We start from the raw sequence: 6,106 nt of genomic DNA on the forward strand, positions 1-6,106 counted from the left end.
TCTGCTCTGCTCGTCGGCGACTGCGCTGGTTCTGCTGCTGTTTTCTGCACTGCTCATCGGCGTCGGCGACTGCGTTGATCCTGCTGCTGTTTTCTGCTCTGCTCATTGGCGTCTGCGACTGCGCATCTCCTGCTGCTTTTTTCTGCTCTGCTCGTCGGCGTCAGCGACTGCGCTGACCATGCTGCTGTTTTCTACTCTGATCGTCTGCGACTGCGCATCTCCTGCTGCTGTTTTTTGCTCTGCTCGTTGGCAACTGCGCTGGTCCTGCTGCTGTTTTCTGCTCTGCTCATCGGCGTCGGCTACTGCGCTGATCTTGCTGATGTTTTCTGCTCTGCTTGTCTGCGTCAGCGAATGCGCTGATCCTGCTGCTGTTTCCTGCTCTGCTCGTCGCCGTCGGCGACTGCACTGGTCCTGCTGTTGTTTTCTGCTCTGATCGTCGGCGACTGCGCTGGTCATGCTGCTGTTTTCTTCTCTGCTTGTCGGCGTCTGCTCTGCTCGTCGGAGTCTGCGACTGCGCTCGTCCTGCTGCTGTTTTCTGCTCTGCTCATCGGCGACTGCGCTGGTCCTGCTGGTGTTTTCTGCACTGCTCTTCGGCGTCGGCGACTGCACTGGCCCTGCTGTTGTTTTCGCCTCTGCTCGTCGGCGTCTGTGACTGCGCTGGTCCTGCTGCTGTTTTCTGCTCTGCTCGTCGGCGACTGCACTGGTCCTTCTGCTTTTTTCTGCACTGCTCATCGGCGTCGGCGACTGTGCTGATCCTGCTGCTGTTTTCTGCTCTGCTCGTAGGCGTCGGCGACTGCGCTGGTCCTGCTGCGGTTTTCTGCACTGCTCATCGGCGTCGGCGACTGTGCTGATCCTGCTGCTGTTTTCTGCTCTGCTCGTCGGCGACTGCGCTGGACCTGCTGCTGTTTTCTGCACTGCTCATCGGCGTCGGCGACTGCGTTGATCCTGCTGCTGTTTTCTGCTCTGCTCGTTGGCATCTGCGACTGCGCATCTCCTGCCGCTTTTTTCTGCTCTGCTCGTCGGCGTCTGCGAAAGCGCTGATCCTGCTGCTGTTTCCTGCTCTGCTCGTCGCCGTCGGCGACTGCGCTGGTCCTGCTGCTTTATTCTGCTCTGCTTGTCTGCGTCAGCGAATGCGCTGATCCTGCTGCTGTTTCCTGCTCTGCTCTTCGCCGTCGGCGACTCTGCTGGTCCTGCTGTTGTTTTCTGCTCTGATCGTCGTCAACTGCACTGGTCATGCTGCTGTTTTTTTCTCTGCTTGTCGGCGTCTGCTCTGCTCGTCGGCGTCTGCGACTGCGCTGGTCCTGCTGCTGTTTTCTGCTCTGCTCATCGGCGACTGCGCTGGTCCTGCTGGTGTTTTCTGCACTGCTCATTGGCGTCGGCGACTGCGTTGATCCTGCTGCTGTTTTCTGCTCTGCTCGTTGGCGTCTGCGACTGCGCATCTCCTGCTGCTTTTTTCTGCTCTTCTCGTCGGCGTCAGCAACTGCGCTGATCCTGCTCCTGTTTTCTGCTCTGCTCGTCGGTGTCAGCGACTACGCTGATCCTGCTGCTGTTTTCTGCACTGCTCATTGGCGTCGGCGACTGCGTTGATCCTGCTGCTGTTTTTTGCTCTGCTCGTCGGCGACTGCGCTGGTCCTGCTGCTGTTTTCTGCTCTGCTCATCGGCGTCGGCTACTGTGCTGATCCTGCTGTTGTTTCCTGCTCTGCTCGTTGCCGTCGGCGACTGCGCTGGTCCTGCTGTTGTTTTCTGCTCTGATCGTCGGCGCCGGCGACTGCGCTGGTCCTGCTGCTGTTTTCTTCTCTGCTCGTCGGCGTCTGCTCTGCTGATCCGCTGCTGTTTTCTGCTCTGCTCGTCGGCGTCTGTGACTGCGCATCTCCTGCTAAAGTTTTTTGCTCTGCTCGTCGGCGACTGCACTTGTCCTTCTGCTGTTTTCTGCTCTGCTCATCGGCGTCGGCTACTGCCCTGATCCTGCTGCTGTTTTCTGCTCTGCTCGTTGGCGTCTGCGACTGCGCATCTCCTGCTGCTTTTTTTCTGCTCTGCTCGTCGGCGTCAGCGACTGCGCTGATCCTGCAGCTGTTTTCTGCTCTGCTCGTCGCCGTCTGCGACTGTTCTGGTCCTGCTGCTGTTTTCTGCTCTGCTCGTAGCCGTCGCCGACTGCGCTGGTCCTGCTGTTGTTTTCGCATCTGCTCGTCTGCGTCTGCTCTGCTCGTCGGCGTCTGCGACTGCGCTGGTCCTGCTGTTGTTTTCGCCTCTGCTTGTCTGCGTCTGCTCTGCTCGTCGGCGTCTGCGACTGCGCTGGTCCTGCTGCTGTTTTCTGCTCTGCTCGTCGGCGACTGCGCTGGTCCTGCTGCTGTTTTCTGCACTGCTCATCGGCGTCGGCGACTGCGCTGATCCTGCTGCTGTTTTCTGCTTTGCTCGTAGGCGTCGCCGACTGCGCTGGTCCTGCTGCTGTTTTCTGCACTGCTCATCGGCGTCGGCGACTGCGTTGATCCTGCTGCTGTTTTCTGCTCTGCTCGTTGGCGTCTGCGACTGCGCATCTCCTGCTGCTTTTTTCTGCTCTGCTCGTCGGCGTCAGCCACTGCGCTGATCCTGCTGCTGTTTTCTGCTCTGCTCGTCGGTGTCAGCGACTACGCTGATCCTGCTGCTGTTTTCTGCACTGCTCATTGGCGTCGGCGACTGCGTTGATCCTGCTGCTGTTTCCTGCTCAGCTCGTCGCCGTCGGCGACTGCGCTGGTCGTGCTGTTGTTTTCTGCTCTGATCGTCGGAGCCGGCGACTGCGCTGGTCCTGCTGCTGTTTTCTTCTCTGCTCGTCGGCGTCTGCTCTGCTCGTCGGCGTCCGCGACTGCGCTGATCCTGCTGCTGTTTTCTGCTCTGCTCGTCGGCGTCTGTGACTGCGCTTCTCCTGCTGCTGTTTTTTGCTCTGCTCGTCGGCGACTGCGCTGGTCCTGCTGTTGTTTTCTGCTCTGATCGTCGGCGCCGGCGACTGCGCTGATCCTGCTGCTGTTTTCTGCTCTGCTCGTCGGCGTCTGTGACTGCGCATCTCCTGCTAAAGTTTTTTGCTCTGCCCGTCGGCGACTGCGCTTGTCCTGCTGCTGTTTTCTGCTCTGCTCATCGGCGTAGGCTACTGCGCTGATCCTGCTGCTTTTTTCTGCTCTGCTCGTTGGCGTCTGCGACTGCGCATCTCCTGCTGCTTTTTCTCTGCTCTGCTCGTCGGCGTCAGCGACTGCGCTTATCCTGCAGCTGTTTTCTGCTCTGCTCGTCGCCGTCTGCAACTGTTCTGGTCCTGTTGCTGTTTTCTGCTCTGCTCGTCGGCGACTGCGCTGATCCTGCTGCTGTTTTCTGCTCTGCTTGTAGGCGTCACCGACTGCGCTGGTCCTGCTGTTGTTTTCGCCTCTGCTCGTCTGCGTCTGCTCTGCTCGTCGGCGTCTGCGACTGCGCTGGTCCTGCTGCTGTTTTCTGCTCTGCTCATCGGCGACTGCGCTGGTCCTGCTGCTGTTTTCTGCACTGCTCATTGGCGTCGGCGACTGCGCTGATCCTGCTGCTGTTTTCTGCTATGCTCGTAGGCGTCGCCGACTGCGCTGGTCCTGCTGCTGTTTTCTGCTCTGCTCGTCGGCGACTGCGCTGGTCCTGCTGCTGTTTTCTGCACTGCTCATCGGCGTCGGCGACTGCGTTGATCCTGCTGCTGTTTTCTGCTCTGCTCGTTGGCGTCTGCGACTGCGCATCTCCTGCTGCTTTTTTCTGCTCTGCTCGTCGGCGTCAGCCACTGCGCTGATTCTGCTGCTGTTTTCTGCTCTGCTCTTCGGTGTCAGCGACTACGCTGATCCTGCTGCTGTTTTCTGCACTGCTCATCGGCGTTGGTGACTGTGCTGATCCTGATGCTGTTTTCTGCTCTGCTCGTAGGCGTCGGCGACTGCGCTGGTCCTGCTGCTGTTTGCTGCACTGCTCATCGGCGTCTGCGACTGCGCTGGTCCTGCTGCTGTTTTCTGCTCTGCTCGTCGGCGACTGCGCTGGTTCTGCTGCTGTTTTCTGCACTGCTCATCGGCATCGGCGACTGCGTTGATCCTGCTGCTGTTTTCTGCTCTGCTCATTGGCGTCTGCGACTGCGCATCTCATGCTGCTTTTTTCTGCTCTGCTCGTCGGCGTCAGTGACTGCGCTGACCCTGCTGCTGTTTTCTACTCTGATCGTCTGCGACTGCGCATCTCCTGCTGCTGTTTTTTCCTCTGCTCGTCGGCGACTGCGCTGGTCCTGCTGCTGTTTTCTGCTCTGCTCTTCGGCGTCGGCTACTGCGCTGATCCTGCTGCTGTTTTCTGCTCTGCTTGTCTGCGTCAGCGAATGCGCTGATCCTGCTGCTGTTTCCTGCTCTGCTCGTCGCAGTCGGCGACTGCACTGGTCCTGCTGTTGTTTTCTGCTCTGATCGTCGGCCACTGCGCTGGTCATGCTGCTTTTTTCTTCTCTGCTTGTCGGCGTCTGCTCTGCTCGTCGGAGTCTGCGACTGCGCTGGTCCTGCTGCTGTTTTCTGCTCTGCTCATCGGCGACTGCGCTGGTCCTGCTGGTGTTTTCTGCACTGCTCATCGGCGTCGGCGACTGCACTGTCCCTGCTGTTGTTTTCGCCTCTGCTCGTCGGAGTCTGCGACTGCGCTGGTCCTGCTGCTGTTTTCTGCTCTGCTCATCGGCGACTGCGCTGGTCCTGCTGCTGTTTTCTGCTCTGCTCGTCGGCGACTGCACTGGTCCTGCTGCTTTTTTCTGCACTGCTCATCGGAGTCGGCGACTGTGTTGATCCTGCTGCTGTTTTCTGCTCTGCTCGTAGGCGTCGGCGACTGCGCTGATCCTGCTGCTGTTTTCTGCTCTGCTCGTCGGCGACTGCGCTGGACCTGCTGCTGTTTTCTGCACTGCTCATTGGCGTCGGCGACTGCGTTGATCCTGCTGCTGTTTTCTGCTCTGCTCGTTGGTGTCTGCGACTGCGCATCTCCTGCCGCTTTTTTCTGCTCTGCTCGTCGGCGTCAGCGACTGCGCTGATCCTGATGCTGTTTTCTGCTCTGCTCGTCGGCGTCTGCGGATGCGCTGATCCTGCTGCTGTTTCCTGCTCTGCTCGTCGCCGTCGGCGACTGCGCTGGTCCTGCTGCTGTATTCTGCTCTGCTTGTCTGCGTCAGCGAATTCGCTGATCCTGCTGCTGTTTCCTGCTCTGCTCTTCGCCGTCGGTGACTGCGCTGGTCCTGCTGTTGTTTTCTGCTCTGATCGTCGTAAACTGCCCTGGTCATGCTGCTGTTTTTTTCTCTGCTTGTCGGCGTCTGCTCTGCTCTTCGGCGTCTGCGACTGCGCTGGTCCTGCTGCTGTTTTCTGCTCTGCTCGTCGGCGACAGCGCTGGTCCTGCTGCTTTTTTCTACACTGCTCATCGGCGTCGGCGACTGTGCTGATCCTGCTGCTGTTTTCTGCTCTGCTTGTAGGCGTCGGCGACTGCGCTGGTCCTGCTGCTTGTTTCTGCACTGCTCATCGCGTCGGCGACTGCGCTGATCCTGCTGCTGTTTTCTGCTCTGCTCGTCGGCGACTGCGCTGGACCTGCTGCTGTTTTCTGCACTGCTCATCGGCGTCGGCGACTGCGTTGATCTTGCTGCTGTTTTCTGCTCTGCTCGTTGGCATCTGCAACTGCGCATCTCCTGCCGCTTTTTTCTGCTCTGCTCGTCGGCGTCAGCGACTGCGCTGATCCTGCTGCTGTTTTCTGCTCTGCTCGTCGGCGTCTGCGACTGCGCATCTGCTGCTAATGTTTTTTGCTCTGCTCGTCGCGTCGGCGACTGCGCTGATCCTGCTGCTGTTTTCTGCTCTGCTCGTCTGCGTCAGCGAATGCGCTGATCCTGCTGCTGTTTCCTGCTCTGCTCGTCGCCGTCGGCGACTTCGCTGGTCCTGCTGTTGTTTTCTGCTCTGATCGCCGGCGTCGGCGACTGCGCTGGTCCTGCTGCTGTTTTCTTCTCTGCTCGTCAGCGTCTGCTCTGCTCATCGGCGTCTGCGCTGGTCCTGCTCCTGTTTTCTGCTCTGCTCGTCGGCGACTGCGCTGGTCCTGCTCTTGTTTTCGCCTCTGCTCGTCGGCGTCTGCTCTGCTCATTGGCGTCTGC

The sequence above is a fragment of the Nothobranchius furzeri genome, chromosome 8 (genome assembly GCF_043380555.1).
Source record: "Nothobranchius furzeri strain GRZ-AD chromosome 8, NfurGRZ-RIMD1, whole genome shotgun sequence".
Classification (NCBI taxonomy): Eukaryota; Metazoa; Chordata; class Actinopteri; order Cyprinodontiformes; family Nothobranchiidae; genus Nothobranchius; species Nothobranchius furzeri.